The sequence below is a fragment of the Gallus gallus genome, chromosome 2, assembly GCF_016699485.2.
Source record: "Gallus gallus isolate bGalGal1 chromosome 2, bGalGal1.mat.broiler.GRCg7b, whole genome shotgun sequence".
In the NCBI taxonomy this organism is placed as follows: Eukaryota; Metazoa; Chordata; class Aves; order Galliformes; family Phasianidae; genus Gallus; species Gallus gallus.
The window spans coordinates 75,090,077-75,102,705 of record NC_052533.1 but is presented as its reverse complement, the minus strand read 5'-3'; the positions used below and the strand labels follow the sequence as shown (position 1 = coordinate 75,102,705).

The 12,629-nt window shown below is 39.9% G+C and overlaps 1 long non-coding RNA gene across 2 annotated transcripts in view; it reads right to left on the bottom strand.

The window, feature by feature from the left end:
- LOC121109785 overlaps nucleotides 1–12,629 on the bottom strand; it is a 63,795-nt gene that overhangs the window by 39,000 nt on the left and 12,166 nt on the right. Inside the window, exon 3 of one of the 2 annotated variants that reach the window (XR_006937205.1) lies at nucleotides 10,620–10,830. The exons of the other annotated variant lie outside the window; for it this stretch is intronic. This is a non-coding gene — a long non-coding RNA (uncharacterized LOC121109785). The remainder of the gene's footprint in view (nucleotides 1–10,619; nucleotides 10,831–12,629) is intronic. 2 annotated transcript variants of the gene reach the window in all.

The window sequence follows — 12,629 nt, the reverse complement described above, 5'->3', positions numbered from 1 at the left end:
AGGCACCACTGAGACCAAACGTGATAGGAAATATTTTGCTCGTATGCTACCAGACACAGTTGAAAGGGTGATGGGTGTTCTTTGCCATAGTACCTAAGATAAAGTATATACTAAAAGATAGTCCTTCCATTATAGAATACATTTCAGATGCAACATTGCTATCTTGTGATGACTTCTGGCTGGTTTTATGTTAAAATATTATTTTCCTCAAAAGATAGTAACAACCCCAACATCTTCATCCAAATCTTTTTAGCTGTGAAATATTAATGAAGAAGAAATTGTAAACTTGCATAAAGTTATTTTTGGTCTTCATCTTGAGATATGATTTATGCAGTTGTATAACAGCTCAGTTTTTAAATGGTATGAGTTCAGCACTTCATTTTACTGTGTTAATTTTACATCTTTTTAAAGCCTTTGCACAGAAAGAATGCCAAATCAAAAACAAAACAACAATAAAAAATCATTCCACACCATAAACCTTAAAACATAAATTCCAGATTGAGTCGTAGACAAGAGAAAGGCACTTGATCGATTTGTGACAGCAGAAGAGAATTTCATTTAAATGGTATGAAGTTTAATTTTTCAGATTCTCTCCCCAATATTTATTTCTTTTATTGATTCCATTAGGTCTTCAACACTGCAAAAAGACATCAGGAGAAAGGAAATAAATGAAAAGAGAGGAAGTATACATAAGAATATAAGTATATAATAAGTATAGAAGAAAGATAACATACAATGAGCTTATACAAAGCAGACTAACAATCTGTATGTTTGATCTCTAACTGCTTTTAAATTTATTACTGAGAATGAGATTTCCATAAAAGATCTTGTTTTGTTTCAGAATCAAAACTTGAATTTACACCCAGTTCAAGAATGCTTGCATACACACTTAGTTTAGGACTATAACGTCAATGAAGGGCACGTCAATTTAAGAGAGGTAAAAGGACAAGGCTGTACAAAAATCCAGGATACTCTGGGTAAGAAAATACATAGTGATGGGGGAAGGAGGGGGGGTGAAAGTCTTGCTTGCTTAAGTCATGCTTAGAGCAGTAACCACACTTTGCAGTGGGAATATTATTACTTGCAGGGTTAAAGGTACAGTGCAAGATTCAAACAAGTAAATGATGAATTCATAGATTCTCTGCAACTCCAGTAAAGCAAAAATGTTGTCCAAAGGGAATATCAAGTGACTGCTGGAAGTCTGGAAGGTGTTTTCCAGGGCTGTTTATATTGGACTGCACAGTGATGAAAGCTATTTTTGTGTTAGGATTGTGTCAAAGCCATTAGGGGAATTTATCATGCTAAACCCAGAATTAGAAAATTTGCATAGCATGGGGAAAAAAAAGTGGGGGAGGGCTGCAGAGTCTCCTGCCCTGGCAATTCTGCTACTATGTGAATTAATACATAAAGTAAGCTCTCACAAAATGAAGGAAAATAGTTTTTGTGAGAAGGAAAACATCTTAGAGTCTAAAAGCGTGTACAATTCACCTCTTTGAATGTGCAGTTTTGAGGTAATGTGCAAATTCCTGAAAATCTGGACATCTTTATCCATTAAGAATTTAGAAATATAAATGGGAGTAGTACAATGGTTGTAGTTCTCCCTAGCAAGACAAGAAGCTCCTCTTCCCTGTGTTGCTTGTTCCTCAATAGCTCTGATCTTGCTCAAGCAAACAAAAACAAATATCAGTCCTTGGCTTCATTCCTCCTTTCTAAAGAACCAGTGGTGTGAGCACCAGTACAAATGAAGTCTAATTTCTTACAGGGGTGCTCCTGGTGCTCCTAACTCTGAGTGTTTCTTTTGAATGCAGTTTCTGATCTTCTATAAGGAAACAAACATTATAAAGCAAGTATCCAAGAAGAAACCCCTGAGTCACTTTTGTGAGTGTTGTTATAGACTTGGTCATCTCTAGTAAATTTGGTTGAAGTCTGACAAAGAATGAAAAGAGAACAGGGACACAGCTGGCTGGGAACAGTGTAATCATCTATGGCTTATTCTTTCAGGGAACTAGACAAAGCACACTTTAAGCAGACAATACACTGAAGTACAATTTGTCACTATGGAGTGGAAAAGTCATGGTAAACCTGAACTGGTAGAATGACGGAAGGCACAGCATGACTCCATGTGATCTGTGATGTCAGCAGTCATTTGATTCAATCTACCTGCCTTTATCTAACATGGGTAACTAAAGGAAAACTCCCAATGACTGGCCTAACAAAAGCCCCTTCTTCATAAGACCTTTGTTTTATTTTCATAAAACAGCCAAAACCTAGAAGCATCCAGTTAATAAATAATAGAGGCAGTTAAAAACCATTTAGTCTTGTCAAAGTATATTTACCATGTATTTACTTTTGAAAGAAGACTAAACAATCACTCACAGCCAATGTGCTGTAACACCATTCCAAACCAGGAAAATATTTTCCAGTGATACAGTTTTGCTGTAATTAACTTTGTATGCTTTCTCTCCTACCGGATAGAGCAGATGGAAATATATTTCATCTTACGGTTGGAAGTACTCTAATTTAGTGGCCAAGGAAATCCAGAAGAGCAGAGCATGACATGGGTATGGATATCATATACCAAGAGAAGAAAATGCTGATCCTTAGCTTAAAAACCATGATACTAAATAAAGTGAGTTGATACAGCTTACACTATTTTTTTGCCTAAATTTTTATTCCAAGATAAATTTCAAGCTAATTGTAATTCCAACTATCATCAGTCACGCAAACCGCTACCTAAAAAGACCAGAATTCTGAACTACTACTGAACTGATTTAGTCACTGAGTACTGTTGATGTGCCCCAAGTTCTGGGAAGGAACATTTTTCTCCCCATCACTTCAAGTAGAGCAGAAGACTTCTAACATCCAGTAATAATACTGTAAAAGATAGTACTTCTGAGGCTTTGTTGCAAGCTCAAAGAAAGTTCTCCGCAATGTGATGCCAATAGATTTCCACCTTACAGAGAAGTAGTTCCCTTCCTAAGTGAGCACTATAAGCTAAGATACAAGCCATGATCTTTTCTGGCAGAATGGTGCAACAAAGCCCAAAGAAGGCCTATTAGTGCCTGTAAGGATATAGCTGTGTTCATGAGTGAGTATACAAGACAGCTCAAGAGAAAAGCAAGCATATCAAGGAAGTGAAGATATAATTATGGTAAGGAAGAAAAGAATTTATCCTCAAAATCTTCACTTAAAATACTCACAGTGAACAGCTGTACTGGAACTATAATAGCGCTTAATGATCCAATTCAAAACACAACACAGGCAGTAGTGACATTACCATCATCTTCAAGAGGGAAGGAAACTTGTTTAGATAATACAGGAACCAGTTTAAATTTTCTTTGAGGAATAAGTCCCATCATCATTTTTCTGCCTAAAAACATTCAAAGATTTTAATTTTTTCTGATTCCCTTCTGGCAAACACCTCATCACGTTCTATGCTTCTGGCTCCAACTAAAATTTACTACTTAAACTTCCACAGAAAGACTGCTCTCCTCTTGAGCCAAACCCCACATATTACTGGAAATCTTGCAAGAAACCCCAGTCTTCCAAGAATTCTAGCCTAATTAGATGTGGATAAAGAAACAAGACCAAAATTATGATCTTCACTTCCATACTTTGTCCCTTCAGGTGCATCCACAGCTATACCAACCCTACAGTTCAAATTTGTATTCTTCATCCTCTTTGTTATACAGAGAATTATTTTTTTATACACAGCTGCAGCCATGGCTGCAAAAGTTCTGTGTTCCTTGCCATATCATTAACCAAAATTCACAGCTAAGAGTAGAGCTTATGTGCTTAGCCATGACATTGGGCTAACCCTAATCCAGTTTCCAGATCTGGTCACATGTCTTAGAGAAGTGGAAGAAGAAACATGCAAATAAATTTAAGTGCTTAGAAGATCCTAAGTCGTTTTCTAAGCCTTAAGCGGTCCAATACGTTCAAAGAAACAGAAAGAATCTCAAAAACGTTCTCCATCACTTAGAAATTTCCTTTTGTGGCAGAAAATAGATTAGCTTCTGACACCTTCAATATACTATAGTTAAATGGATAGCATAATGATTCAGAAGGCTCCAGGAAATCTTGAATTTTGAACAGCTGTATGCTACTACACACTGAAGCATCAAGGTTCAGGTAGAGCTGGTTACCAGATAAGTCCCCTGCCATATGTTACAGAGCTGCATAATGCTTGCCAAGGAAATAGAAAATGTGGTGAGAGTGTGTGATTTATTAGTCTAAAACATGAGGAGACAATTTTCCTTTATTTGCCTTTGTTTGCATTCTTGCTACTTAGCTACCATTTTATCTACCCAGTGTTATTTAGTACCTTTTTCACTCTCTTCTTCTACGGAGAAGCTTTTCATTATTTTTGGTTGTTTTCACGTTCCAATCTCTGCTTTTAGACACTGTAACCAAATGCATGAAGCTTCTCCACTGTAACTCACTTATGGAATTCAGCACAACATGCATATAGGAACTATAGAAAGGACTATCAAGGCCACCAAGTCCAGCTTCCTAACACTGCAAGCGACCACAAAAGACATTTAGTCTAGAAGACGGCAGATTGTTGCCACTACCCACTGAAAAACTCAGTGCCTGCAGCAAGAGATAAGAACCACAGTCATCATGTAAGTATAGGAAGAGAAGATATTAATATTTATTAGAACATTGGGCAATTTCTGGGATACATGGTCTTACACCATTTAAAATCTTCAATTATGAAGTGAGTTGAAGATGATTTTTTTTTCTTCCTACTAAGTTGAAGTTGGAGAATTGCATATGTTCACTCTGCACTGCTACCATTATTAAAAAAAAGAAAAAGCTTCAGTTTATGAGAAAGCACACTATTTGTTATACTAATTTTCAGCCTCAGTAGAAGAATCTGTTTTCAGCTAATCAGCTGTCTTTTCAGGTTGCTGAGGGTAAGTAAGCTTGTAGGACTCACCAACCAAGATAAATAGATTCTTCTTTTTCTGAACAAGAGTTCCCCTTGTACCAGAACAATCCATCCACCTTTTCTTAGAGTTACTCTGAAAACATGATGAAAATTTTCTTTTATTTGGGAACAATACAGTTTGGAAGACCTTGACAAACACCATGGAATGTCAAAGTTAGACTGCTCGTTTCCCTGAGCAGTTCCACAATATGGAGAAAAACTGCCCTTGACCATACTATTAGGTGATACAACTGGTTCTTCTAGAGATACTCAAGTGCAAGCCAGTTGAACACAATATTCTAAATATGCATTAGCTGTCAGGTTTTTATTGCATGCTTGGTGTAAAGTGCTGTCATAATACCCAAATACGAAATCTTTCATTGGTAGTAACTGTGTGCATTTGACCTCTTGGAAAATATTGGACAGCGTACCTGGCTTCTGAAATTCCAAAAGCAGCAGAAATCTTTGAATTATTAATCTCTCTGTCTCTTCTGTGCCTGGAAACTTGATAGAAATAATTTCTCCTATTATTAAGTCATACCTGAGAATTTTAATGCAGAGTTTCAAGAGATAGGAAAAAAAAACCACAAAAGGTAGTATACGAACACCTCATACCAAACATCCAGACTACTTGCTTGGTCCAGTGAGTGTTGAATGTATTACTGGAGAGAGCCAGCCTGATCCAGAATGATTGTGTCAGAGCAAAGGATACAGCCCCTGGAACATTATTATTGTGTACACAAACCTACCGGGAAAATCCTTTAGTCAGACAGAATGGCTAAAAGTGAAAGACTTAAGCAAAACTCTTCAGAAGAGGAATTTGTTTGTAAAGGACACAACATGAGTCCTTTCAGAACAGAGATCATTTTCTATTAAGCAAGTTAGTTCATACCTTTGAGGCTTGTTTGCACGTTTTATTGGTATTTTAGATTTCTGAGTGACTTCTATACCATCCCTAAGCTGTTTAGCCTTAGGACCTGACTTGAGAGTACGAGGGAGCAGCAAGAGCAATGAAACTCTAGAATGGAGGAGTCAACAGGCAGGGCTGGAGTCTGGTGCTGCTCTGATATAGCTCCAGCCAGGTCTGCCTGGGATGAAAAGGGGTCCTGGGCCACAAGCAGGGGCGGTACAGAGTAGGATGTGCAGGGATATTCAGTGCTGGTGGAGCTCTTAGGACCACAGCACTGAGCTGATTCTGCCTAATATCTTTCCTAAGTCTGAGGGCTCAAAACCTAACCATAGAGCAAAACATCTGCATTCCCTTTTGAAAGAATTTGAAACATGTTGCTGTTTCTACACAATTACTCTCATTAATGTACACTAAGTCCAAATTTCCCAGTGCATTCTGAAAAGTGTTGTTTTCAAGGCTGATCTGTCCAAGCATTTCACAGCATTTACCACTGCAAACTTGATTATAACAATCAGTTTAAGGGTGTTGGCTATTCTTTGCCCATCTGATTCACCCAAGGGAATGGAGGGAGAAAATGAAAGTCACTGGGATTTCTTCAACACAAAGTAACATCAAGAAGTAGGTCACATTTTCCTCACAACTGAATCAGCAGGGAAGGAGCAGAGGATCCCTCCCAGCTAGGAAGTGGCAAACCATAGGAAGAGTTCCTTCCCAGAAAGAGGAGAGAACCATTTCTCAATCTCACTTTATTTCTGTGCATCCAAATTCTATTCTGTTTTGGCCATGAAGTCACAGTCTCAACTACTGGAAGAAAGAAGCGTCTCTGACGGTGCAGTCATTTATTATGTGGGAAATGACATTATGCTCCAGCTATTAGCTCTGTTTTATTACTTCAGTTCATTCTCTCAGAAAAGGTTGTATATGGATGAGGGCACATGAAAGCAGGTTTTTGGTATTCTGCTCACATTCCATTACAGTGGCCACTAACTTGTTTCTTGTGCATGCCCGTACAGCAAGACCAAACTCTTTAGTATCTAAAGACAGAGTTAGAAATAGTAAGCCAAAGCCATCTGTATTGGATTTTAACACCTGCTCTCTGTGCTGGCTGTTCAGATATATTTTCAAACTTCTGATGGTTTAACCACTTACTTTAAAGAAACTCCTTGTTTTTAATAAACAATAAAAACACACCAAAAATTTAACTTAAAAGCTCTTTGTTTAAACTCAAGAGAAAAAAAATGAGGGCATGCCTTCTCACTCTGCACTGCGCAGGAGCAAGCAGAACCAGATCCAATTTCTAGAGACTCCTACTGAGCAGTGAGTCACCACCTCTCAGCAAACCTCTATGGAAGGTAAGCTAGACTACCTGGGTACATGGACAGACCTGAAAGAGAACACAGCTTCACTGAATGAAGAGCTGTATTGAAAACTAGCAACACCTGAATACAAACAATACCAGAACAAATAAAGAATTTGGTGGGTGTTTCAAATGTGAACAGTAGTGCACGCAGTCTTAAAGCTCAGTAGTAATTAGTCATTAATAATCTCATGCATCATCATGCACTTAACCACTTTTCTTTTGTAATAAAAAAGACAAGCCAAATACTAATTACTACATCCCTAGGAAAATGCAGTAGAAAATATATTGTGTCATCTCAGTGCAATGCACTGAAGCAGAATGAAACCAGGAAATGAAATATTTCTGTATTTTGTTGTTTATATTCATAAAAATTGATGGTATATTTTGGGATGTATTTATGGGTCCTCTTAAGAATGTTTGTCAAGAGTAATTATCCTTTATCTGTATTGTATGAAAACACCATATAATGCATCTTTTCTCTTTCAGGAATGGATGTTTTAGTTTAGTTGTGAGTGATCTTCATAAACCCTGATCCCAGTTCTGATCACTTCAGGGCTGACCAAAAGTTAAGGAATGTTATTGAGGACGTTGTCCAAATGCCTCTTGAATGCTGACATGCATGGGGCATCAACCAGTTCCCTAGGAAGCCTGTTCCAGAGTCTGACCACCCTCATAGGAAATAAAAGTTACCTAATGCCCAGTCTGACCCTCACATGGAGCAGCTCTGTGCCCTTCCCATCCTGCTATTGGCTCCCAGTATTTTTGTAGCCTCACACAGATACTGTGATGGTAACTTCACTGTCTCCATCAACTTTAAAATAGAAAAAGATGTCACATGAGGCATTAAATTTGTTTAAGGATAAATACTAGGAGGTAGGCACAGCAGTTAATTGACACGTAGCAATCACAGCTCCGTCAGAAAAATAAAGGAAGCCGCCATGAGGAAGGGTAACAATGCAGTATCCTGTTGACTCCAAGCAAATATACAAGGGAATATAGATTCAAATCTGAAAGGAAAGGATAAAGAACCTGGCAGTGCTATAAGCCCTCTGGATGAAGGTTTGTTACAACTATTTACTTTTAAAATAAATGTGTACAAACAAGACTGATACAGATTTAAGGGACAAGGACAAGCCTTCTGTGAATGACAAATGATTTCACTTCCATGCATCACTAGTTAATATGGCTCTAGTTGGGCAAGTACAACAAGAAAAGATAATTATGAACACTAACACCCTCCTTGCCTTTTAACTCCACTCATTTTTTAAAGCTTCCATCAAAGGGGAAACACTTCATGCTATTATTTCTTCAGTGCTTCTTAATACTGAAAACCTGCTGTCAGTTCTCCCTCTCTGTTCATTCAGTTTTAATGAAATAGTCTAGAGGAAAAAACTGATACAGCTGTACAGGCTTATATACCACGTATATACTATGACTACATCCATGTAGTTGTCACTCCATAACCTTGCTGCCAAACAGCAGCTTTCACCTGCCTGTGCTATGCTGAAGCATCCACCAGCAACTCAAAGTACCAAGGCATTTGCTATAAAGGAACAAATTGCGTGAAAGATTCTTTAATCTTTTCAGGGGTTTATAATCTTTGTATTTTTCTGTTTGAAACAACCCATGCAGCTAAATTTTTCTAACAGTTTCTCATTCAAAGACCAGTAACAGATACTTATTGTCAAGGGATCCAACTCTGGATGCAGTCACTGAGCTGAGAATGAAAGTGAGCGTTGGAATGCAACTTCTCTTAGAGAAGAGGAACAGGAAATAAAGTAAGGTTTGGGGTTAGGATATTTCACCCGCTTTCAAGACTAATGAATATCTTACCTTTAGTCAGCTTAAAACTCCCCACCAACTTCTGTCTTAAAAGAAGTGCTCATGATTTCAGACTGTAGAGCCTTGTCCCACACAGGTATGGCAGTTTGTATCTAACACCTAGCAGTGCTGCTGCGTTTAGGGGGGATTACTATCAATCCCTCTTTCCAGTTACAATTACATCCTGCTTTCTTCTAACAGAATCTGTTACTTGCTAACATGTAAGTACATCCTTGTGAAGATGTTTTCCCTGTTCTGCCTTGCAGGACATCTCATCTTTCACCTCACATTGCTGGCAACACTCTTTCCTGACCTGGAGCCTATACTGTCAACACAGACAGCTCTTACCATCCAACTGCTCAAAACTTCAGAATAATGATGCCTTTTCTTTTTTTTTTTTTTTTTTCTTTCCCTTCCTGCCAAATTTCAGTGCAAAGTGCAAGCTTTCCAGTTCGCTATAACCCGTGGAGCAGCAGGCGGCAGAGTTTACAAAATCAGTTAAGCATTGTGCTTCATAGAGTAAAGAACGAGTGCCGTTTGAAAGAGGCTGCTCTCTCTTGGCAACGGTGCATGTCAGATACCAGCCAGAAAAAGAGATCTTAATTCCTCACTGTCAGCGATGAGAAATGCAGGCGAGTTGGGGAGACAAAACGAGGTGTGAAGCGGGGGCAGTACAGCAGCCAGAGGAATGCAGTGCAGCTGTGCAGTTCTGCTGCAGAGCCCATGCAAGGCAGGATGGCTCTCTTGGGGCATGAGACACAGACACCTGTACATAGAGAGGTAAAGCAGCCCAAACCTAACGTACTTGCATACAAAAGCAGCTGATTTTTTCTTAAGGGAAAATAAAAAGAAAAGATTTGCTTTTACCCCATGCCACTACTGTAAGGTGAAACGACTCTGGACAAAGAAAACAAACACAGTCCGCCTCAGGCCTCTTTCTTCAGTTTGCTAGTGAACATAAAACGCACCCCCGGAGTCAGAGGGACTCAGGGAGCTTTCCCAACATGTCTGAGAGGCATTGCTGCCACCCAGATCCCTCCTGGCTTTCTTCAGTGCTTGCTACCAGTTGCTCCTTTTCTGCTGATTAGGACCTCGCAAAGCAGATAGGTGGATCTGAGCTCCTTTCCGCGACCCTCCGCTTGGAAACAAAAACATCACTAATTCTCATGGTCTGTAACAGTAGCTGACTGTGGGACACAGACCAGGGTGCAGATTGGTTGGAGCTACACAGCATATTTGGCACTAACTCCCCCTCCTGCCAAACCACTGCAGACTAACTATACCATGGGAACTGCCTGCATGTAGCCTGTGATTCTGCATTACTAACAAAGCACTCTTTATCTGCAGGGAGAAGGAAAGTGAGCTCATATGAGCCACTGGCTGAGAATGATCATATGATGCAGTGCCTGCAGCAGTTTCCATCTCACACATCTGCTCTTCTGCACTCTGGATAAGGACTACAAGAGCTGAGCACTGTAACATGATGGAAAGCGCAGCAATTACAACCGAGTGCTGAAGTCCTAGGCTGCAGCAAATAAGGACTTGCTCAACTACAACATCTGTAGGCACAGAAACCAAAGAAAGAATCTGCTTACCTCCAGCAAGAAGCACTTGCCTCCCTGCCAACCCTTAAATGAGGTCTGGGAAGGGGTGGATCCTGGCTCCTTCCCTTCCGGTCACTCAGGCACACTGCATGCAGCTGAGCTCCTCTGGGTTGGCTCTGCCTTCCCACCAGGTGCTCAATCACTGATTGAAGCCCTGATTAAGCATTTCTGTTACAGCTACCAAGTGAGAGATACAGCATAGCTGTGGAAAAATGAACAGAATCCAAAGTCAGAAAGATGAATGCTAGGCTTTGATTTTGGGAAAAGTATGAGGAATAATCTCCAAACTGATGTAGTTCTCAGATGCAGGCATTAACTCATACACACAGGCTCAGAGAAAACAGATAATGCCAACTTTGGATGCTGAACTCCCAACATTTGCAGCATCTGCAGTGACCCCGACTCAAACTTAATTTGAATTCCTCTCTATTTCATGTCATTTCCTTAGAATGGCCACTTTGCTAATGCTGGGGAAGCACTATCACTTGAGCTGCACTTTTCATCCTACCAGCAAGATTATATTAGTTTAAAATACAGTGGTCTATATGATGATGGAACTTTAGCCAACCAGCTCAAAGCACTTCTCGTCAATGTGCTCAAGAGGAAATTAATCCCACTGCTTGAATCTCAGTGTGGATCTAAAACCTCATCAATGCACAATGAGTTAACATCTGCAGGTAGCTCAGGAACAACACACTGCTCTTTCACTCCTCTTAGAAGGATGGGAGGTAGAAAAACACACACACACAAAATAAAATAATTAAAAAAAAGGTTGTGAGCTGAGGTAAAGGCAGGGAGATCACTCAGTTACTGTCATGGGCCTGTGCAAAGGGAACGTGCTGTGGTCTGCTCTGTTCTTCTGCAGGAGGGGACTGCAGCCAAAGCAACCTCCGCTACCAAAGCTGTGCGTTAAACAATGTTCTGGGAAGTACATGGCAGTGAGGAGGTACAATTACTTCATAGACCTGCTAAAGGAGTTTCCATCTGCCCCTCAGCTTCCACTGTCAAACAAATATGAGGCCCTGGGTGTGGCAGATGAGGGATGTGAAAATTTGAAAGGAGGGAAAACTGTGAGAGTTCCCCCTCTGAGATCAGATCAACTGAGGCTTTGCAGCAGATAGAGCACCAAAATCAGCAAGACTGGTGCCTCCAACAGAATTTCGGGTTTTATAATCACAAAATCTTCTGGGGCCTGATCATGATTTGATGGGGAAGTGTTTCTTGACATAATCTGGTGAGAACTGATTAGAGAGAGTTTTAAAATAGGATCAGAGGGGAAAGGAGATAACTAAAGGAACACTGAGGTTATGCCAAGGGATGATGCAGTACTCTGAGGTTGTTAAGGCTAATGGGAGCATCTGTGCTTCTCCAGGGAGTGCTGAGGGTACAGGAGCACATCTGAAATGCTTGTATACCAACACATACAGTATGAGGAACGAATGGGATGAAGTCGAAGCTTTGATTCTTTCCAAGTGCTCTGATATAATTGGTATCAGCGAGACTCTGTGAGATGAGTCCCACAGCTGAGTGCTGGGAAGAAGGGCTGTTGGCTGTTCAGGAGGGGTGTGTGTGTGGGGGAGTATTGCCCTGTATGTAAGGGAGAGACCAGACTGTATGGCCACTGCTGTTAGGGGTAATGTGGTAGAGCGCCTCTAGTTGAGGATAAAGCGGATGGATAGTAAAGCAGATGTTGTGTCTGTCTCCTAACTGCCCCAGAATGAAAGTGTGGACAAGTTATAATATGGTAATATATAACTGGTTATAATTAATAATATTTCTTTACTTTTGGTTAGCGCTGAACTGGTCAGTCAGTTGGACTTGATCTATATAGGTTCCTTCCAACTGAGCTAATTCTATTCTATATTTGGTAGACTTATTTCCGACAGTGCTGCTATATAAATTCACACACATACTTCCCAAAAAGGGGATGAATTCATGAGACTATGCTCTTAGAACCGAGAAGGCTAAACCAACAAGGCTAAAACAGATACAGTCTTATTC